The 24103-nt window shown below is 42.4% G+C and overlaps 1 protein-coding gene across 4 annotated transcripts in view; it reads left to right on the forward strand.

Annotated features, from left to right (window-relative positions):
- thrb (thyroid hormone receptor beta) overlaps positions 1-24103 on the forward strand; it is a 254206-nt gene that overhangs the window by 151263 nt on the left and 78840 nt on the right. The window lies entirely within an intron of this gene.

Genomic DNA, 24103 nt, shown 5'->3' on the forward strand with positions numbered 1-24103 from the left:
TGATGTGTGAGGTTGGTAGATTAAAGGCTGCACTGGCTCCAAATCTGGGCTGAGATGCAATCCATGCTGCCAAAGAGGCTCTGGGCTCAGTCAGCCTGCTAGAAGGAGCAGGTCCAGTCTGCTGGAATAACACTGCCTGAGTCATCACCCGGAGCATGCTGTGTCATGGGTGGCTTGAACAGTTTTCAAACAGATACTGGCAGCTAAAAGAAAATGTGATGTCAGATTAGATTGTGCTTTTCTATGATATCAATACGTTTTATTTATTTTTGTTTGTTTTATTACATCTTATGCTTATTTCATTAGCTGAATGCAAAGCTACAGCTATAAAAAGAGTTTGAGGAGCGTCAAATACTGTGTGACTTTTAGAAAAACAAAACAAGACGTTCATCACACTGTTCACAACAAACACGGCCTGACGTTCGTCACACTGTTCACATCAAACACGGCCTGACGTTCATCACACTGTTCACAACAAACACGGCCTGACGTTCATCACACTGTTCACAACAAACACGGCCTGACGTTCGTCACACTGTTCACAACAAACACGGCCCGACGTTCGTCACACTGTTCACAACAAACACGGCCCGACGTTCGTCACACTGTTCACAACAAACACGGCCCGACGTTCGTCACACTGTTCACAACAAACACGGCCTGACGTTCGTCACACTGTTCACAACAAACACGGCCTGACGTTCGTCACACTGTTCACAACAAACACGGCCTGACGTTCGTCACACTGTTCACAACAAACACGGCCCGACGTTCGTCACACTGTTCACAACAAACACGGCCCGACGTTCGTCACACTGTTCACAATAAACACGGCCTGACGTTCGTCACACTGTTCACAACAAACACGGCCTGACGTTCGTCACACTGTTCACAACAAACACGGCCTGACGTTCATCACACTGTTCACAACAAACACGGCCCGACGTTCATCACACTGTTCACAACAAACACGGCCTGACGTTCATCACACTGTTCACAACAAACACGGCCTGACGTTCATCACACTGTTCACAACAAACACGGCCTGACGTTCGTCACACTGTTCACAACAAACACGGCCCGACGTTCATCACACTGTTCACAATAAACACGGCCTGACGTTCGTCACACTGTTCACATCAAACACGGCCTGACGTTCGTCACACTGTTCACAACAAACACGGCCTGACGTTCATCACACTGTTCACAATAAACACGGCCTGACGTTCATCACACTGTTCACAATAAACACGGCCTGACGTTCGTCACACTGTTCACAACAAACACGGCCTGACGTTCGTCACACTGTTCACAACAAACACGGCCCGACGTTCGTCACACTGTTCACAACAAACACGGCCTGACGTTCGTCACACTGTTCACAACAAACACGGCCCGACGTTCATCACACTGTTCACAACAAACACGGCCTGACGTTCGTCACACTGTTCACAACAAACACGGCCTGACGTTCGTCACACTGTTCACAACAAACACGGCCTGACCTTCGTCACACTGTTCACAATAAACACGGCCTGACGTTCGTCACACTGTTCACAACAAACACGGCCTGACGTTCGTCACACTGTTCACAATAAACACGGCCTGACGTTCGTCACACTGTTCACAACAAACACGGCCTGACGTTCGTCACACTGTTCACAACAAACACGGCCTGACGTTCGTCACACTGTTCACAACAAACACGGCCTGACGTTCGTCACACTGTTCACAACAAACACGGCCTGACGTTCGTCACACTGTTCACAACAAACACGGCCTGACCTTCATCACACTGTTCACAATAAACACGGCCTGACGTTCGTTACACTGTTCACAACAAACACGGCCCGACGTTCGTCACACTGTTCACAACAAACACGGCCTGACGTTCGTCACACTGTTCACAACAAACACGGCCTGACGTTCGTCACACTGTTCACAACAAACACGGCCTGACGTTCGTCACACTGTTCACAACAAACACGGCCTGACCTTCATCACACTGTTCACAATAAACACGGCCTGACCTTCATCACACTATATATATATATAGTAAGAAATAAAACTTGCGTGTTTCTGTTATTATTATTATTGTGCCTCTGCCCATCCGAGGCAGATTAGCATACGCCATTTGATCAGCCTAAAGGTCGCGTACAATGTGAGCTGAAGTGGTCTAGTTAAATAAGAGGTATTGAATTGTTTACCACTGCGTAGTTTGAAAAAACATTACATGGTGCAACACAGGCAGTGATCATACAGTGTCTGTATGTGTGACGTTGTTAAAACCGGTTGTGCTGCTTTTCCTCTGAGATGGAAAGTTTCTTCTGGTAAGACATGGCGAAGCTTTGTTTTTTAATCAGTTAGAGGTGCATGACGTCTGCCTCTCCTAATCATCCAGATTACATTAGAGGTTGAAAGGAGGTCAGTGTCCGTCTTCTGGGCAAGCTATCGTTTTAATCAATCTCATACCGGCAACCTGATTAGGCTGAAATGCCGGTTGTCATTTGTATATTAAGTTCATAAAAAGCGCTGTCCATGCCCGAGTGTCCTTACCAGAGGGGGCAGGACATCGGCCGACTTCACTCCGGCTTCTTGTTTGTGCATGTTTGTCCATGGCGGCACCGGGTAATGGTGTAACGTGATAAGTGCAGTGAGGGCGCGCAAACGGAGTCAGTCGGTTTACTCTTTTGTCAGACGCATTCTTTTAATGAAAACACCATCTGCCGCCGCTTGTTGCCATGCCATTGAGCCCATATTAGATAACCTACTTTGATCCTGGTGCTCGACTGAACATGAGTTGCGAGCGACTCGATCCCTTTTCAGTGGCGCAACTCATCATTGGTGTTGCCCAGAGTTGCTCTTTGGAGTGCAAAGAGGGTGCAGAAGAACTCAGGTGGCTGGCGGTCAGGGTGGAAGTGGAAAAAGAACATCTGAGCCGAGGAGACTGACTGGCCTTGGTGATAGAAAGTTTCATATTTGGAAGTGTAGAGCGGAATGTGACTGGGTTTATGGGCAGACGTCCTGCTTATGGGACTGCTTAGTGAATCCTCAAACAAGCCTCTGTAGCAAGCCGTGTTACCTTTAGCTGTACTTTCCTAGGATGCTTAGTTTCCTGGATTTAATCTTTTCAACTCCTTGAGACCACCGGTGGCTCCAAACCGCACTTCCTCATATCTTTTACTTCATAACGTTCATATTCCATAAGCTCCATTCAGAAGCTGGGTGTCGTGTGAGGCTGTAGCTCTTCTCTCCAGTCTAATAGACGGTGACGTCATTTTAAACCCTTATAATAAAAGAAGCTGAGCTCAGTTTGTTTTTCTACTGAAAGTCGACCCGTTTTTCCCCAAATCTGGGCTCTAAACTATAAACAGACGGCGTCTCTTCAGTGATCTGCTCTGGAAACATCACTTTTAGAAAATAACACAAAGAGCGGCGGAGATTTTTGGCTCTCAGCAGTAAATTGTAAGCGTGTAGTGATGTGTGGAGATCATAAATCACATGTTCTGTTAATTTGAGAAGAGGTTTTACAAAAAATAAATAAATAAATAATGCACATTTATTTCATGCAGTTACTGAATAATTTGCCCAACAATTTGGTCACAAAAATTCAGTTGGACAAACCAAAATATCCCCTAGAGAAAAAAAGAGGTTGTAATGGATAGTTAAGAGAACTCATTTGAAAGTGAAGGTACAAGGTATATGGCCAAAAGTATGTGGACACCCCTCCTAAGTGCTAAGTTCATGTGTTTCAGCCACATCTATTGCTAACAGGTGTATGAAGTCAAGCACATAGCCTTGCAACCTTCATAGACAAACACTGGGGGTCATGCTGAAGAGCTCAGTGACTTTAAACATGGCACTGTTTTAGGATGTCGTCTCTGCCACAAGTCAGTTTGTGAAATTTCTGCCCTGCTAGATCAGCCCCTGTCAACTGTAAGTGCTATTATTGTGAAGCATCTAGGCGTTCCAACAGCTCAACCACAAAGCGGTAGATCATGTAAAGGCACAGGGCAAAGCCACCGAGGGCTAAAAATCACCTGAATCCTCTGCTGCAAACTGAGTTCCAGTGAAGGGAAGTATTAATACTGCAGCACACAAAGACATTTTAGACAATTATCTGCTTCCAACTTTGTGGGAACAGTTTGGGGAAGACCCTTCCCTGTTCCAGCATGAGCTCCTTAAAGACATGGGTTGAGGAGTTTGATGTGGAGGAGCTCCAGTAGCCTGTAAAGAGCCCTGACCTCAACCCCACTGGGCTTAACCCACAGAAGTGACCATATGAATCCAGGCAATATTACAGTGGAGCCTGAAAGTCTGAGAACATGTTGAGAATCTGAGTTTTCTTCATTAAAACCTGGAGAAGAGTGACAGAAAGGTTCAGAATTTCGTAACATTTGAAATAAAGAAAAATTCTGACGAATAAAACAAAAGATTCCAAACTACGTTGAAGCAAATTTGTGGCACGGGCCATTTTAAAGCCTTTGCTTGAGGCTTATTCATTTCATTGAGGTTCATGTTCAGATGGATTTAGTCTGCTTTTGAAATGTATGGGGGTCCATACAGTGCAAGTCCCAAAGGAAGGCAACCATCCATCCATTTTCCAAGCCGCTTTTCCGTCAGGGTCGTGGGGGGGTGCTGGAGCCTGTCCCAGCAGTCTTCGGGCGGAAGGTCACCAGTCCATCGCAGGGAAGACAACCAGTACTGAGAAAATGTAAAAATTTTAAAATATCATACTCAACGCTTAGACGGTTACACTGATCACAGTTGATCCCAAGGCCCATTTCACCCCTCACACTTACCGCCTAGCCTTAACCCTTCTGTTTTGCAAGTTCACACCTAGGGGTAGGGTGTCCAGATTTATGTTGAGATAGAGGGGGAGGGCGAAGTATTACGGCTCTCCAAATGGAGGTTCTTCAGAGACGCGGTCCAAACAGTTTGTTATGAGACACTCAATACAACTTAGAAAATATCATTACAGTGGATTAGGTTCCCTCACTAAAAGTACTGAGATCTATCCTTGAGGGAACCACCCCAGTGACAAGAGAAGTACTGCCCCAGTGACAGTTTAGTACCTCTGTTTCTGAGAGTGTAGTATACTGTTGTCTTGGCAGCTACCTACGTTTCCCGTTCCACCTTAAATGGTGCAGAAGTCACATTCTGTTGCCTCAGGTATCACAACTGCTTCTCCATTTAAGGTGGAACGGGAAAATTCAAACAAGAATCTGGAGAATCTCTGACTTCAGCTTCACATCACTGGAGAATTAGGGGGGGGGGGTGATAATAAATAACTGCCCCCCTCTTTGAAGGCGTCTGATCCCAAAATGTAACTAAAGCCCAGCAGTGAGGAGCTGAACTCCCTCCTCTGCAATGGTCTGAAAAACCATTTCATGATGCAAAGAGTCCTTTGATCCCGAAAAGGGTTCTTTGCATGTTCATGGTTCTACATAGAACCATTTTCTTTACTAAAGAACAGATTTAAGTGTGACATCACATCTGGACAGGATGGACAAACACGGTGCTATCCAGCTGTGCTTGGTTTGTGTTTGTATGTTTCCTCTGTTGGGTATTTGGTATGTGGTGTAAAATAAAATAAGCTGGAGTAGAAAGACACAGATATGAATTGACTGGCTTTGTGGAGCAGCTGCGATCGGCTAGTCTCAGTGGTCAGTATTTAACATCAAATTTAATGGCGTTGAAAGGAATTCGCCGTCCCATTCCCCCAATTTCTGCTCCTTCTCTCCACTCCTCCTGCTCGTTTCCTCTCTTCACCATTCTTCCAGGGTAAGAGAGGAGCATTAGGATGGGAGGGGGAGGCACAGAAGCAGGAGCAAAGTATCTGGCCACCTCTCTAGTCTACTTCTAAGCCCATTTCATACTCCTACCACACCCCTACCAGCAGCACTCTAGTGTACACTGAGCTCTCACCTGTAACCCAGCCGCTCTCTGCTTTTCTGCTCTGCTCTAATTGGTCGCATGAGGGTGGCACTCTTGAGCGAGCCAACGGGCAGAGTGCAGCTCTCGAGAGAGCGAGAGCAAAGTCTGAGTGCGTGGGTGTTTTCTCTGCCTCTCCACTTGGCTGAGTTTCCTCCCCACCTGGCCTCCTGTGCTTATTCTGTGTCGGCACTTTGAGCTCCCTCCCCGTGGGACTCCCACACACTGGCTCAGGCAGTGATATCATTATTACTGCCAAGTACGGGTGGGAATTACACAAATATGAAAGTGAATGCCAATGTGTCATTGTTTCATGATATGAATTAAGCTGTGATAAGCCCTACAGTGCGAAGCTACCAGCAGCCCTGCTTGGTTGCATGGCAGTATCACCAGTGCAACGTCAATGGCATTGACCAGGAATATACACCATCTGTCTAAAAGTATCCAGACGACCCTTTTAAGTAGTGAATATAGCTACTTTAAAATGCACCCATTGCCAATTCATCTTGTATAATCTCCATAGAAAAGCATTGACCATGAGAATGGGATACTCTGGGCCATTATTGGTGTTCTCTGGAGTGATGGAGCTCTATCCAATACCTTTGGGATGAGTTGGAGTGATTCAGGACTGACCATCCAACATCAGTATCTGGCCTCACTAATGCTCAAGCACATCCACACAGCAGTGCTCCAGTGCCCTTTATTTCAGAGGAATGGCCTCTGACTGCCAGAAGCCTCGGGGGGCCTCAGAACACAAGGGTCCTTACCAGGTCACGCTTCTTTCAGTAATGATTCGTTTCTGACTGTGTAGTCAGTTACAGTCCGGGTTAATGTTAGTTCTTGTTGTTATTGAGTAGTTGTTATTGAGGACCATTAGACCATATGGAAGGAACCACCAACCTCTTGGGGCAAATTGGCCTTTAACTTTAACTTTATCCTTGGTTTAACCTTTAGCATATCAGTCATCTAGATGGGCCTGTGTGTCCACTAGGCCCTCCTGCAGTGCAACCATTGGTCATTTACATCATGTAGCAGAGCGGTATTGCAGCCTATCAACAAAGCCAAGAAATTCATTGCTACTGTTAGCGTGCATGAGTGGAATATTTACTGAGCTGCAGCAGAGTCAGACGTTCGGAGATGTAAGCGAGAGTAAATGGAACGCATGTATCAAATGACACGAGAAATGAGAACAACATGAGTGAGAAATGAGAAAAACAACAGTGTTACAACAACAGCGCTGTTTTTGAGAAGCCAGAGAAGCTGCTGTGTTCTTACATGTGCAGTCCAAAATTTGATCTATTTAAATTTTGGCACAATAAAAATATTGCTAAAAATTGTTCTTATTTCTAATTGTCTAATAGTAATTATGTCATAGGAATTATTAAGTAGAATTGTTTTGTGGTGAATACACACACACACACACACACATATACACATATACATATATATATATATATATTCATTCAAGCTTGATATGTTTTATTAGTGATGGAGAACGCAGCTTGTTACTTAATATCGTCTGATACTCCAGGATCAGTTATTGGTATTGGTATGATTAAATTGGACAGAAAATTGGACTAAAATCCAAAGAAATCAGACTACAGAACAGATAGTGTAGTAGATAGTAACACATGATAACCTGAGCTATAACACGAACAGTAACGTTTAACTATTGCAAATGTTTCCTCCTCATAAAAGTTCAGATTAGATGTCTCATTTTTGGGGAGGTTAACCAACTAAGGAAACTATTCAATGTCGCCACAAGATCTAATAATGACAATTTGTGGAAATTATTAAAGAAAACGGGTTTGTTTTTTCTCGCCCTGCTCCCCAGTAACTCTATCTCTGCCCTGTTGGCTCCTGTGAGCCACCGTACTTAACCTTCGCAGACCCACAGCGAGTGAAAGAGCCCTTCCATGTGTCCCAGCCATCTCCGATCATATCAGTCAATAATGCATGGCATACCTATGTCTAGCAGATGAATAATAGAAGCAGAGGGGTTATTATTGATGTTCTGTGGCCTGTAGTGGTTTAACTTTAGCTTTTAGCTTGCCCCATGTTGCCCCTAAGGTGAAGTGCTCGGTGCTGAATAATGCAGAGGGGTTGTGTTGTACACAGCCTAACCTCTCCACTTACCACTTAAAGCAGTCCAACGCTAAAACACAGGGCGGCAGCCACTGCAGAAGTAGTAGAAGTCCATTTCTACGGCTCCAGCTCGCACACATACGCAAAAATAGAGCGTATTTATAGCAAGGTCAAGCTCTGATCCGTAATTCATACGAGAAGACGTTCAGCCTTTTTGGTGTGTAGCACTTCTTAAATCATCCTTAAGTCGTCTGTGGCAGTTTGAATTGAGGATTGAGCCAGTGCATTTTTTGAAGGGACTTTGTTTGTAGCTGAGCCATTAGAGCAGCTTTACTATCTCGATTTCTAGGTATGCGTTTGATCTCTTCCGTATTAATTGTATCACCTTGGTCCAGCAAGGCTGAACGGAATGAAGCCAGACTGAAAAAAGCTGGCCAACTACTGGTTTCTGTCTCGCGCAAAAGCAGACACTTCCTCATTTAATTCTATGGGCTGGGCAGTGGAAGGAAATATGACGGTATGTTATCGCTGTTGTGGTCAATTATGTAATGATATCCATTTCTGGATATTATCAATGCTTCCCGAACACTAATCATCTGCATGGATTGTAAAAAGACAGGTTTGGATGGATTATAGAGCCTGTAAGCAACAACCAGTGAATTGTAACTGCATAAACTGCATCATAATAAGAAGTTAGTCAGTGTGGCGTCACATAGTGGTACTTAGTTTTCAAGCTTACTTAGCACAGCTTAGTGGCCCAGAGGGCATCAACAGGCTGTCGATAAGCCCCATAGCAACGCCCAAGACTTGCCTCCCGGATAACATGTGGATGTGGGCCACTTCTGGCAAACATATGGCTGGCCCACTGTCAGTAAAGGCAAAGTGTATGTCAGCCCACAAAAGTGGCCTGAAATAAAACTCTTATTTGGCCCACATGTTTTAAAACAGATCTGGGCCACTTCTGGGGGAAGTATGACAGTATGTTGGCCCTTGTACCTCTTTTTTGTTCACTGAAAAAAATGTAGTCCAGCACGATGTCCCTCGATACTGGGGACATCTAAATATCATAGTTTGCAGTTTAATTCAAATTTGGCTCAAAATGATTTGTGGCTGACAATATGATGATTTGTGCTGAAGACGCAAAGAGTAGAGGTCGTAAAGGTGGATGACTTCAAATATCTTGTGTCAACTATCCAGAGCAATGGACAGTGTAGAAAAGCGGTGAAGAAGAGGGTGCAGGCAGGATGGAGTGGGTGGAGACGGATGTCAGGGCTGATGTGTGACAGAAGGATAGCAGCAAGAGTGAAAGGGAAGGTTTACAAGACAGTAGTGCGTCCTGCTATGATGTGTGGTTTGGAGACTGTGGCTCTGTCTAAAAGACAAGGCTGGACAAGATTAGAAATGAGCAGATCAGAGGGACAGTGAAGGTGGAGCAGTTTGGAGATAAAGCCAGAGAGGCCAGGTTGAGATGGTTGGGACATGTGTTGAGGAGGAATAGTGGATATATTGGGCAAAGAATGTTGGAGATGGAGCTGCTGGGCAGAAGGAGAAGAGGTAGACCTCAGAGAAGGTTTATGGATGTAGTGAAGGTGGACATGGTTGGTGTGAAAGTAGAGGAGGCAGTGGATAGGGCAAGATGGAGGCAGAAGATCCGCTGTGGCGACCCCTAAAGGGAGCAGCCGAAAGAAGAAGAATATGATGATTTGTGCACACAACGCTTAGTTATCCTGACAAACTGACAAACACTGAAAAGTCATAAAGCTGAAGTCTTGTAAAAATCAACTGTTGAGAGACGATCACAATTTAACAAGAAACTGTTCTACTTTTGGAAAAGTTTCCTGCTGGAGATGCGAGAAAAGTGGCTGTAGCTGAGCTAAAGCTGAGCAAAGTAAGTCAGCATTCCCGTTTATATTATATTTTTTAACCTATACTAGTACATCAGCACTACTGAGGCGTTTTTACGGTCCACAGTGGTATGTGGGCCTAACCCCAGTGGCCTGGCTGTTAAGCAGGATGACTGAGGTGACGTCTGGTGGTGCTGCAGTTTCTCTCCCGGCTCAGGTGCCAGTGCTCCTCCCCGTAACCAGCACCTGGGTATTGTAACCGAAAATCTAATCAGCCGTGAGAGAGAGAGACAGAGCAGAGCTGTGGTGAACCAGACTGAAAGGTTGAGACACAAGTTTGGTTTTAAACGTTGCAGCAACTGCAAAGTCTGAGCTTCAAAGAAAGATGGTTTGCATTTGTTGCCAGCTCAAAAGCTGAGATCCCCTTACTGTTTTTCTGAGTAAGTAAACACTTACTACCCGCATAAATAGCTTTTTAATTGTGCCTAAAACCATTGTACAGTGTGTATGTACGTGTGTGTGTGTGTGTGTGTGTGTGTGTGTATATATATATATATCCATCTACACATTAGATCTACCGGTACAAAGCATTTGTGAAGTCAGACACTGACGTAGGACAAGAGGGTCTAGCTCTCAATTTCTGTTCTAGTCCATCCCAAAGGTGTTTGTTAGGGTTGAGGTCAGGGCTCTGTGAGGGCCAGTCAAGTTCTTCCACACCAAACTTGCTCATACATGTCCCCAAGCTGTTCCCACAAAGTTGGAAGTGTACAATTCTCCAAAATGGCTTGGTCTGCTGAAGCATTCCTTTCACTGGAATTACGGGTTCTAGACCAACCCCTGAAAAAAAACCCATATCATCATCCCTCCTCCACCAAACTTTACAATTGGCACAATGCAGTCAAGCAGGCAGTGTTCTCCTGGCAACCGCCAAACCCCCACTCGTCTATCAGACTGACAGATAGAGAAGAGTCATTCATCACTCCACAGTTTCCCCTGAGTCCAGTGGTGGCGCTTTACACCACTCCATGCGACGCTTGGCATTGTGCCTGGTGATGTAAGGCTTGCGTGCAGCTGCTAGGAAGATCTAGGAGGGAGGAAATTTGACGAACGGACTTGTTGCAGCGGTGGCATCCTATTACAGAGCCACAGTTGGATTCAGTGAGCTCTGTAGACCAATTCTTTCGCAAAAGTGTGTAACGGCAAGCTGCATGGCTAGCTGCTTGATTTTATATACCTGTGGAAATGAGCCTGAATGAAGCCCCTGAATTCAAGGGTTAAGAGGTGTATCCTAATATATATTTTACTGTTGTTGGAACAGAACTTTGCGTTTTTCGGTTTTTGACTTAATGTGAAAATGCCTGTTTCCCTTTACATTGTGTGTGAAGTTCATGATGAATGGACCAAAAGAAGCGGCCCAGAATACTCAGAAAAGGCATCTTAGGCATCTTATCTCCAGTTAGGAAATCTTAATCTATTCAATCAAAGTCCACTATCAACTGTCATGTCTGTTACCTAGCAAATGACCATACCCGCACAGCTGAAACATAAAACACGTAATCATAGTAATCAAGCTGGTTAGCCAGGCAGCTAACGATACTAGTGTGAAGAGGGTCAAACAAAATTAAAGCACTAAACTAAAAGTTAAGAATATTGTGTCAGCGCTTCCTGATGTTTATTATAGTCGCTTTCAGTTTCAGTTTCAGTTTCCCAAAAGTACAGTATGTACTTAAAGTTGTAAAGTTACCTGTAAAGTTACCATTTTGAAACTACTGGTAAAGTTACCATTTTGAAGATACTATATATATATATATATATATATATATATATATATATATATATAGTTTTACAGCAGAAGGATGAAGCATACTTCATACTTTACTTTTAAGTCAATGGAACCCAAATGTTTTCATAATTTTTGGCCATTTCTTTTGGTTCATTCCTCATGAAATAACAGTAACAGGCATTGTCAAATCATGTCAAAAACTGAGGAATGACAAAAATGGAGATATGTGGTTTTGTTCCAACAGCAGCAATAGTGTATAGACATAGCGATAGCATAGTGTATAGACATATATTTTGCACAGCACCCCTTTAATTTAATTTGTGAACTTGGGCTGGAGGTCTGTATGTCTTCATCACAAGTAAAGGTCTGTTGATCTGACAGTACGAGAAAAGCTATATGCTTATTGAACGCCACACAAAAAGTACAGCAGTTTAAGAGTGTGCGAGTATTTCAACACTGTGTAATTATCCACCTGCGGTTTGAGCAGGCAGTAAGCGGAAGTTGTGAGGTGTGAAGATTTACTTCTTTCGTCACGCTCACAGTTCACTTCTCCGCTATGACTAATATCTCTCACCTTTCTCACTCTCTGAAGAGGGTTTTTTTTGTAAGTTATTGCCTCAGTTTGGGGCAGGGATGCTGGGGGGTTGTAGATAAGCTCTGTTTGTTTCTGCTGGCTTTTACCACAGAGTTTCACCAGCAGAAGTAAAGGAAGTCTGGAAGTTTTGTACTCAGTGACCTCAGTGGAGGGTCATAGACCTGCATGCACAATGAGAGCTGTGCTTGTGTTAATGCATTCATTAGCAGACATGCTGAGTCTGTCGTGAACAGCAGTTGAGCTTGACGAAATGTGGAAATGTGCTGGAATATTTACAAGAGTAGAGCATTTAGTACGCTTGAACAGCTTCACTTGCACATTTTGTGAGGCCTTGAATGGACTTGATGCAGATTAAAATAGTTGAATGTCTTTTTAATGTAATATTTATTATGACCAGCTTTCCTAATGAAGCAGTCTAAGGAACTTAAATGAATGAACTTGAGGTGCATGCAGTATCAAAGTCCCCTGTGGCAGGTCATTGATGTTGCATGTGACGTAGGTCTTTTTTCTCCCTGAGAACATTAGATGCCTTAACTGAATTTAAATGGTCCTTTAACTAGAAGCAGTGTGGCTGAACCTTAGTACCCACAGCAACAGTGCACATGTGCACAGGTTTCAGTTTTAAGCTTCTGTTTTGTTTATTTTTCAAGTCTTATTTTGTGCCGAATGCCTTCAGAAGCATGTACATGTACTCTTGAAACACGTGCAGATGTTTGCTTAGCTGTTTGCCAACTTAAGTCAGGCACACACTTCCTGATTTTAGAGACCTGTGGCCTTATTGCTAAACTTCCTATCTGTTTGTTTTACATTAAGAGCTGACAGGTGAAGATTTTTCACAAATTCATATTGCAGAAGCAAATATTGGCTTGATTTAAGAATCTTATCTTACGGCATCTTATCTCCAGTTAGGAAATCTTAATCTATTCAATCAAAGTCCACTATCAACTGTCATGTTTGTTACCTAGCAACTGACCATACCCGCACAGCTGAAATATAAAACACGTAATCCAAGTAATCAAGCTAGTTAGCCAGGCAGCTAACGATACTAGTGTGAAGAGGGTCAAACAAAATTAAAGCACTAAACTAAAAGTTAAGAATATTGTGTCAGCGCTTCCTGATGTTTATTAGAGTCGCTTTCAGTTTCAGTTTCAGTTTCCCAAATGATTTAGCCGAGCGCACTAACGTTATTCCTCCTAATAAACCGACACACATTCAGCTCTGTCTCCTCATTAATCACCATCATCACTGTGATGACAAGTTTTCATAAATGTTTACACTTTAAGGTAATACACAGATACAAATGTTTTAAATGTCTTACCAGAGCTCATAAAATGTGTATCATTGTAGGAAAATGCAGTATTTGTTTTGTCTGTGATTGTTAGATCCATATTTTTAGGAACGTATTGACATTAAATATATTACACTGCTGAAAATAATACTTTTACATTACTTAAATGCCTTTTTTTTTTGCGTTTTGTCAATGTCTTACTTTTAAAGATATTTTAAAGTGAAGTTGAAAATTAGATTAATTTATTTTTAAATTTAAAAACATTTCCCATGTTTTCATGTCACTCGAAAAACATGGTTTTAGTCCATGGGCGGAGCCTTATTTTACACCCCTATATGTTAGAGCAGGAAGTGAGACTGCATCCCTGTCCCTCATGGCCACATGGGTGAGTACTTAGATTCTATTTTTAAGTAAATGCGTCCCAAAGTCTGAAAATCAATGGGGAACATTAAGAATCGTCACTACCAAAATACACATTTTCTGCAATTAAGTATTTTTTTGTGTGTTTTAATGAAAAAATTACGATTTTCTGTGTGAACAGCTGTTTAAAGCTGGGTTTGATGGTCATACACTGGCTGTGTTTTTTAGTTCTGCTAAAAACAACCTAAAACTGTCACCACTGAACCAGTCACTACTGAACCAGTCACTACTGAACCAATCACTACTGAACCAGTCACTACTGAACCAATCACCACTGAAACCGTCACCACTGAAACCATCACCTCTGAAACAGTCTCTACTGAAACAGACACTACTGAAACAGTCTGAAACAGTCTCTACTGAAACAGTCTCTACTGAAACAGACACTACTGAAACAGTCTCTACTGAAACAGACACTACTGAAACAGACACTACTGAAACAGTCTCTACTGAAACAGACACTACTGAAACAGTCTCTACTGAAACAGACACTACTGAAACAGACACTACTGAAACAGTCTCTACTGAAACAGACACTACTGAAACAGTCTCTACTGAAACAGTCTGAAACAGTCTCTACTGAAACAGACACTACTGAAACAGTGTCTACTGAAACAGTCTGAAATAGTCTCTACTGAAACAGACACTACTGAAACAGACACTACTGAAACAGTCTGAAATAGTCTCTACTGAAACAGACACTACTGAAACAGTCTCTACTGAAACAGTCTGAAACAGTCTCTACTGAAACAGTCTCTACTGAAACAGACACTACTGAAACAGTCTCTACTGAAACAGACACTACTGAAACAGACACTACTGAAACAGACACTACTGAAACAGTCACTACTGAAACAGACACTACTGAAACAGTCTCTACTGAAACAGACACTACTGAAACAGACACTACTGAAACAGTCACTACTGAAACAGTCTCTACTGAAACAGACACTACTGAAACAGTCTCTACTGAAACAGACACTACTGAAACAGTCTCTACTGAAACAGTCTGAAACAGTCTCTACTGAAACAGTCACGACTGAAACAGACACTACTGAAACAGTCTCTACTGAAACAGACACTACTGAAACAGACACTACTGAAACAGACACTACTGAAACAGTCACTACTGAAACAGACACTACTGAAACAGTCTCTACTGAAACAGACACTACTGAAACAGACACTACTGAAACAGTCACTACTGAAACAGTCTCTACTGAAACAGACACTACTGAAACAGTCTCTACTGAAACAGACACTACTGAAACAGTCTCTACTGAAACAGTCTGAAACAGTCTCTACTGAAACAGTCACGACTGAATCAGATCTCTACTGAAACTCTTTCATAGCATTATGATTGTTTTGGTAGTGACAATTGAATGTTCAGTTATTTGTTTTAATAAAGTAATGTAATTATTAAATTAAGTAATTTATTTATTAATTAAAGTAATACTTTAATAAAGCAGTCCTGTGGGCAGTTGTGGGCTGGAGGTTAGGGAGACAGTCTTGTGACAAGAAGGTCGCTGGTTCGATCCCCAGTCGACAGTACGTGACTGAAGTGCCCTTGAGCAAGACACTAACCCCCAACTGCTCCCTGGGCAGAGTAAGTGTGCTCACTACCCCTGGTGTGTGCGTTCACTGGTGTGTATGTGGTATTTCGCTGCACGGATGGGTTAAATGCAGAGATGAAATTTCGAGACTGTGGGATTAAAAAGGGTCAATTAATCTTAAAGCAGAATGATTTTAGTGTAAAGTCCAATCAGTTGAAAGTCCCAAAATTGTTGTCTTTGAACCAGTTTATTAGAACCATCCACATATATTAATGTTCCACACTGATTTTCAGACTTTGGGACACATTTACTTCAAAACAATGGGATCTAACTGCTCACCATGTGGCCATGAGGGACAGGGATGCAGCCTCACTTCATGCTCTAAAATACAGGGGTGTGGCTAAAACAAGTCTCCACCTACAGATTAAAACTCCTTATTTTGTATGTATATATATATATGTGTGTGTGTGTATGTCGCTGTTTGGAAGAAAACTTCATATCTCAGTTTTTGTCGTTTTTCAGTTTTTGGCACAATCTGAAAATGCCTGTTGTTCTTTACGTTGTGTGTAAATTTCATGATGAATTAACCAAAAGAAACAGCCCAAAATTACTTGGAGAAAAGTCTGTTTCCATTGACTTACATTAAAGGTAAAGTAGGTTTTTTCCTTCCCTTGTAAAGTTACCATTTTGGAGATATGAGGTTTTCTTCCGACAACAGCGAAATATATGTGTGTCTTTAAAAACAGCAAAGAAGCTCCGTCTACACAGCCTTGACGTCCCCTACAGGTTAACCCAGATTGCAGGTTATTTCATCACCAGGTTGTGTGCGAGTCAAGCCTCTGCATACAGTCCGGAAAGTTCCATTAGACCCTGACATTTCAATTATGCATCGTCAATTATGCATCGTCTTTTGTGCCTGCTGAAAATTTAAAGTTCCTCAGAATTCTGCTCTCTGCTTACCGAGAATGTTCTGGAGCTGGGAAGTGTTTTACGTGCAACTGCCTGCTGACGTCTTCCGCCAGCGTGCTCGCCGCTTCGTCTCGGCTTTGTTCGCCTTTCTGATCAAATATAGATGAGTATAATTCAGCATTTGTCCCTCTGGCAGTTCCAAGAAAATCTGGCATTAAAACATTTTTGTTATTGAGGGCTGAAGATGTGACTATATGGACCACGAGGGCTCTGAACAGCAAGCCAAAGCCTGAGGGCGAGCACAAACTCACACGCAGAGTCCCGGTGGTGGAGGAGAAGGAGAGCAGGGAAGGGGAGAAGCTCTCAATGTGATTAGTTTCTCCCATCTCCGCCGCCTCTCCCGCTGCATAAAAGACGAGTACAAATCTCTGATTTGAGTTCCAAATCTCGGATTTTAATCCGGCCCACGTTATCCCAGCGCTGTTCTGTGCTCTGTTTGGGTGGTGAGATTGACAGTGGCGCAGCGTGTCCCAGCTTTGCCAGGCCTCGTGAGGCTAAATCCAACTGGAACCAAGTCCAGTTACATATTTATTTGTTCTTTCAGCCTCTTGCTGACTAATGGGAGCAGACTATTGCTAGTGGACCTACAATGTGAGAAGAAATACACACAGTATAGGAAGATTTCTGACCTACAAGGTACAAACAATATTAATGTACCCTCAAAGGAACAACAGTGGTCCTTAATATCCAAACTTTGCCCCTTAAAGAAGTGTTAAAGATAAACTACATTCACTTTGTATATTTTTAATATAAAAATGTGCATATTTTTACCTTTCAGTAACTTTTTTTCAGGGTTTTTGGGAGGGATTCAGAGTGGTTTGGTGTGAAATGGTTCAGATCTCCTTATAATGGTCATGACTCCAACACAAATATAGCCATTTTATGTACTATCCAAAACCACCAGTCAACCTACACGAGTCTCTGAGCTTTTATATGGAATATTGACGATGGTGAATCTGGAAAACATTTTTCCCTGCACCATAAATGTACTTATAAAAGTATGTTTTAAGCCAAAAGCTTACCAGAAGGCGGTGCAGGCCGCTTATTAATAACCATTTCATGAAGTAACTTTCTGTTAGGGAGTTTTTAGAGGTGGACATCTGGTTCCTATCACCACCACTGTGAACACTTTTGACTTGGTAAGTTTTATTTCATCAGGCCACTCTGAATGACTTTGAGCTGCACTTAAGATTTGGAAAAATCGGCAACCCGAATGTTAAGAGCCATTTTGTCCTTTCAGCAAAAATCAAACCACCTTGAGAGCCACAACACTTTATGTCCATTTAACCATCTTGGCTGTAAACATGTCTCAGTATGTGCTGATGTTCTAATATTATATTCTAAAAAAATATAACATATAGACAAAAACACAGACTTACTTTGCTTTAAGTCTGAAGTCGCTTCTCATTCGCCAGCTTCTAGTTCGAATTGTCCCGTTCCACCTTAAATGGTGCAGCAGGCACATTTGAACGACAAACTGACTTCAGATTTATGACTTTTTTAGGGTTTGACAGTTTCTTGTTACAGATTAAACATATCAAGAAACCAGCTGGAGTGAGTATGAATACAAATACGAGTATTCACTTCCCTAAATTATCGATGTTCGTCTTAAATCTCTCTCTTTGCTGTTTCCTTAACTACTAGCTGGGCAAGATTGTTGTCTGTGTTGCTATGCTGATCAGTAGTCTGTGCATCAACCTTCAGGGTGAGTTAGCGGTTCTACATTAACTCCAGCATTTAAGACTTTTTATACTTAAACTGTGTTGAACGATCAGCAGAGCTTTATTTTACTGTAAAGGTGGATTATTTTAGTTTTACCTACAAATCTGATTCTGCTGTGGAGCCACAACAGGGCAGTAAAATTGCCGCATGTTGCTGACCCCCTAACGTCATTGGAGAAAACTAACTGCTAATTTTGCTTTTTCAGCTAGAAGAAGCCCACACTGAGTGATGGGGGGAGGGGGGCATCTTACTAGTCCTGTCACAATCATGAACTTTTATCTGACAGATAATTGTTATAGAAATTATTGCGATTAACACAAATTGTTTTGTTCGGTTTCGTGCATTGAACAAAGTGCTGCAGTCTAAAGCAGCGAAACTGGCTTATCAGCTTAACAGCTGCCTACAGTCAGAGTCAACCAAAGCTTATATTCTTCTACAGCCTGTGAACGTGAGAGAAAAATAGTCCCAATGATCATGTTCTGGCACACAATATATATAAAAGCTATAAAAGTGCTTTTTTTTAACATTTATTTGGTTCAAGCCAACTCGTAAAAACACATCCGGCTCACGTCATGCATCACGTCAGGCAGTGATGATGATATATGGTGAAATACCCCAAATGATTCTGATCATGTGATTATAAAATATTTGTGACAGGCCGGCATCCTAATCACCCACGGAGACAGAATCCAAGAGGGTAATTATGCTCTCTTGAAATCCCAGCCACAGATGACTGTGGGATCACTGGGAATCAAACCTGCAACCTCCTTACAGCAGGACCAAGGACATTTTTAAAAGACATACAACAGAATATAATATTGGGGCAGTCGTGGGCTGGAGGTCAGGGATCTGGCCCTGTGACCGGAAGGTTGCCGGTTCGATCCCCAGCGCCGACAGTCCATGACTGAGGTGTCCTTGGGCAAGACACCTAACCCCCAACTGCTCCCCGGGCGCCGTGGATAGGGCTGCCCACCACTCTGGGCAAGTGTGCTCACTGCCCCCTAGTGTGTGTGTTCACTAGTGTGTATGTGGTGTTCCACTTCACGGATGGGTTAAATGCGGAGGTGGAATTTCCCCGGTTGTGGGATAAAAAAAGTATCACTTAACTTAAACTTAATACTGTGTTCCCTGCGTAAAGGCACTGAAAACGGACGTTAGTGACAGTTTTTATACCCAAAAAAGTGCAGATGAGTCCCTTTTGTTTTTAATCAGTACATGAATACGGGTGCACTATAGTAGGGGTCCAAAGCAAACCTCCCTAAAACTTCTCACTCAACAAGTTCTGGTTTGTGGTCCATATGAACTGGATATAATAGGTTGCATTCAGTATTAACGGACAGACGTTACAGCACGCTGCGGATTCAAAATCATGTTTAGCACAGAGAAAGTGACACAGTGGTTCACTAAAGCAAATGAACTGCATTCTGGCCGGTGTCTGCAGTGTTACTCAGACAATTGACTGTTAACCGCTCAGACATCGAACAGGGTTAGAGACAGAGGGGCTGCCCTGTGTTTGCATAGCAGTCTGTGGCCAGTGACAGAAATTACAAGGTCAGTTTTTATAATAAAGTGGCCGGTGGTTGGAAGTACAAGGCGGGTGTTTCTAATAAAGTGGCCAGTGGGTGGAAGTACAAGGCGGGTGTTTCTAATAAAGTGGCCAATGGGTGGAAGTACAAGGCGGGTGTTTCTAATATAGTGGCCGGTGGGTGGAAGTACTAGGTGGGTGTTTCTAATATAGTGGCCAGTGAGTGGAAGTAAAAGACAGGTGTTTCTAATAAAGTGGCCGGTGAGAGAAGGTATAAGGTGGGTGTTTCTAATAAAGTGGCCAGTAAGAGAACATATAAAGTGGGTGTTTCTAATAAAGTGGCTGGTGGGAGAAAGTCCAAGGTGGGTGTTTCTATTAAAGTGGCCAGTGGGAGCAAGTACAAGGTGGGTGTTTTCTAATGGATGGTGGGTGTAATGTAGAGAGCATCAGCCTGTACTCACTTCCACACTCAGAGTGGGTTTTTTTCATCATTTGAAAGTGGTTAAGCCTGAGCATTCAGTCAGGGTTTAGATTCCAGCTGAGATTTCTGTGAATATTTCTGGGGTCAGATGGGGGGGTAGTGTTGTTTTATGTGTGGTTTATTAGCGCTGCGTATCTCAAAGCTGTTGCAAGTCAAACTGTGGTGAAAGCTTTGGCTTTTTATCCTCCCGCTATTGTTTGTGCTCGGGTTTCAGCTGTTCATATATACTGGTAAATTCTTTGAATGCTAACAGAAGAAATCATTCTTAATAGCTTTGAAATAGATTCTCCAAGACATTACATAAAGCATATGCACAAGTTAGAGATGACGGTTATGTTTTAATGATATACTGAATCATTAACCCCAAAGAAAATCACTGATGATCAGTTTTAGAACAGGATCAATAAACCTGCATTTTGTTGCTTCCTTAATTTAAATTGTAAGTAAGTGACACTTTTTTAATCCCACAAACGGGGAAATTCCACCTCCACGTTTAACCCATCCGTGAAGTGAAACACCACATACACACTAGTGAATACACACACACACCAGGGGGCAGTGAGCACACTTGCCCAGAGCAGTGGGCAGCCCTATCCAAGGTGCCCGGGGAGCAGTTGGGGGTTAGGTGTCTTGCTCAAGGACACCTCAGTCATGGACTGTCGGCACTGGGGATCGAACCAACAACCTTCCGGTCACAGGGCCAGCTCCCTGACCTCCAGCCCACGACTGCCCCCAAACTAGTGCTTTAAATATGTTTATATAGTTAGATAAGCTCACCGTACAGTAAAATCACCTGTGACTGAAACGTGCCTAAAAGCATCCGAAACCTCCACAAGCACAAATAACGGCTGTAATTCGATTTGGCCTGGACTGGAAAAGTCTCTGGATGTAGGCAACATCAATGTTCAGGCACTCTTGCATCAAAGAATTGTGCAGTTCAGCCAGATTTCGTGGAGCCTTCCCCGGCTTCCCTTACTCACTGTTCCAGGCCGTCCCAAAGATTTTCAAGAAGTTTCAAGTCTGGGGATTTTGTGGGCCAGTCCAGATGTGTGAACGCTCCTGAATGTTCATCATGCTGATCAGTCACATTTGCAGCCCTGTGAACACGAGAACTGTCATCTTGGAGTACAAGCGTAGGAATGTTGTGATGTAAGATGATGAGCAAAAGGCAAAACCTGAGCAGAAGTGAGCGCAGGCCTCTTGTAAGCCGCTCTGCTCCACATGTTCATGGCATGCAGTTCCCTGCGAGTGTTCTTTCAGAAATTGGTTGTGAAGAATCTGCATTGACTTCTAGAAGCAACTCTTGCCTGGAAGCTGTGAAACGACCTGGTGGTCCCTTTCTGTCAGTTTCGTCCTTCGGCCACAGTTTTGATGGGGATTTCCTGTAGACTGGAATTTCTGCCCCTGCTGGTCGAACGCAGTGACACTTCAGTACACCTGCAAATTCAGCTGCTTCCTTCACATTTTGGGCTTTGGCGCCCAAATGCACTCCTTTTTGCCATTATTAACATCTGCTTTGCAACATATTTTCCTGTACCACCACTGTACCAAGACATTGACTGTACATTTACAACATTTAGCAGACACTCTTATCCAGAACGACTTACAAGAAGAGCTTTGTCTATCTAGAGAAAGTGTCCTTGCTAGTTACCAATAGCTTAGAGAAAAAGCCGGTCCTGAGCTCAGATACTGCTAGAAACACAAAGTCACTGTAGATTCAGAGAGAACAGGAACAGAGTTGAGCACAGAACTCTGTGCCATTCAATGCAATACAATAAAATACAATACAATAAACTACAATACACAGTGCAATACAATACAATATGAGTGCAGCTTATAATTCAATGCTCACTGTACCACCTTTTCTCAATCTATGAATCCATGCACTGCAAGTATTTATTGCCCAGTCATCCTTGTGCAACACCATCGGAAGGAGCCTGAAGTTACTACCACCTTAAACTAGCAAGGTTACAAATTCTTTGTCCGAGGATTTTATAATATATACACCAACAGTTGTACACAAAAGTTTGGGCGCCCCTGGTCAAATACTGTGTTGTTCATTCACGCACTAACACATCCTCTACAGAGACACACTTCTGCACACTTTAGTGTTTTGTTTTGTTTTTTTGTTTTTTTGCTGAGCTGAACATTCTGGGGAGAAAAACAAGTTGTGGCCTGTACAAAAGTTCATATTTTATGTTTCCTTTTTTTTTATTTAAACTGAGCAAATAAACAGAAACTGTGCTAAAATCAGCAGAAAAATGTCATATGTAAGCGAGTTCTCTGTAGAGGTTGTTGTATTTTTACTTAGAAACATGGAATTTGACCTGGAGTGTTCGTACGGTTTCCATATGACTGTGTATAATTCTATAAAAAAATAAGGAAATTTGACTGACTCAAATTAAAGTCATTAATATAGTGTCGGTGTAATGATTTTACTGTATAGCGTCAACTTTCTCAGTATATTTAGCATATTTTGTATATTCAGTGTATTCACAGTGTCTTTTTGCATGTGTGTATGTGTGTTTGTGTGCGCTGCTCACGGTCTGTGTGTGTGTTTGGGGGGGGGTGTCTCTGGATCTTCTGCAGCTCCTCTAATGAGTGTTAAGTGCTCTTGAAACGAAAACATAAAGTGTGTCCCACCCCTCAGTCGTTTGATCCGGTACGGAGAGCCTGGAACTCAATCTGCAGTGAAGCTCCTGCACTTGGGAGTGTCTTTGGAGTGTGTGTGTGTGTGTGTGTGTGTGTGTGTGTGTGTGTGTGTGTGTAACTTTGCCATACTGTGTTCATACTACATTGACTGTTCTGTGAACTTAAGTGAAGGATTTTTGATCTTGAGTGATGGAATGATCAGCAACTATTTTTTGGGTTTAATTTCATTCTATTTTGTTGGTTCAGCTCCTGATCCGCTTTGCTGTCACTGTGGAGCTTCAGCATTTTGTTTTAGACCAAAAGCAGGGGTCAGTATTGCCCATTGCCCAAATATTTCACATTTTGGCTGCTAAAAATGCAGAGTTGGCGGCCTGAGTGGCCACTAATATCGACAGTTTGTTTTTTATTTCAGAGCTTGTCTGGTTGGACGCAGAACTAAACGAATCAAATTTGGTTGGAATTTGCCACTTGGAGCATTAATGTGCCGTGAAAGCTAGCACAATCAGCATTTCTTCACACGGCAATAAAAAGTATTATATCAAGTGAAATTATCTCAGTTGTAGTCGATATGTCTCGTATTTCTTGTTTTGAGACGATTGTGCACCTATAAGATTATCTAGCCTATTTCTAGACATTTTTTACTTGTTTTAAGTAGTTTTGTTAAGTAAAATGATCTCTTTGTATTTTGTTTCATTTCTTACAGCAAGCAACATTATCTGCCAATATTATAGATAATATTACTTAATTAAAATTTAATTTTACTTACTTAAAAAATACTAAAATGTTTGGAAATAAGTTAAATAATCTTGTAATAAGCTTACAGCAATGTCAACAGGATAAGCATTGGATATATCAACTACATTTAAGATCATTTTACTATTTTTTGCCATGCGTCGTCTGACTGGGTTATTAAAATAATGCTTTACTGCCAGTGGCAGTTCTGACAATAGAAAAAGATATTAGATAATGATCAAACAGTTATTCACTGATTACAACTGGTCTGACTAGTGTAATAACACAGTGGAGTGGATAAGGAGCAATGGTACAACACTCTTGTCAACAGTAAATGCAACGTATATGTATGATAAACATGTTTTCATAATTCCATGTGCAGAGGGACAGTGAAAGTGGAGCAGTTTGGAGATAAAGCCAGAGAGGCCAGGTTGAGATGGTTTGGACATGTGTTGAGGAGGAATAGTGGATATATTGGGCAAAGAATGTTGGAGATGGAGCTGCCGGGTAGAAGGAGAAG

This window comes from Pygocentrus nattereri, chromosome 1 (assembly GCF_015220715.1).
Source record: "Pygocentrus nattereri isolate fPygNat1 chromosome 1, fPygNat1.pri, whole genome shotgun sequence".
In the NCBI taxonomy this organism is placed as follows: Eukaryota; Metazoa; Chordata; class Actinopteri; order Characiformes; family Serrasalmidae; genus Pygocentrus; species Pygocentrus nattereri.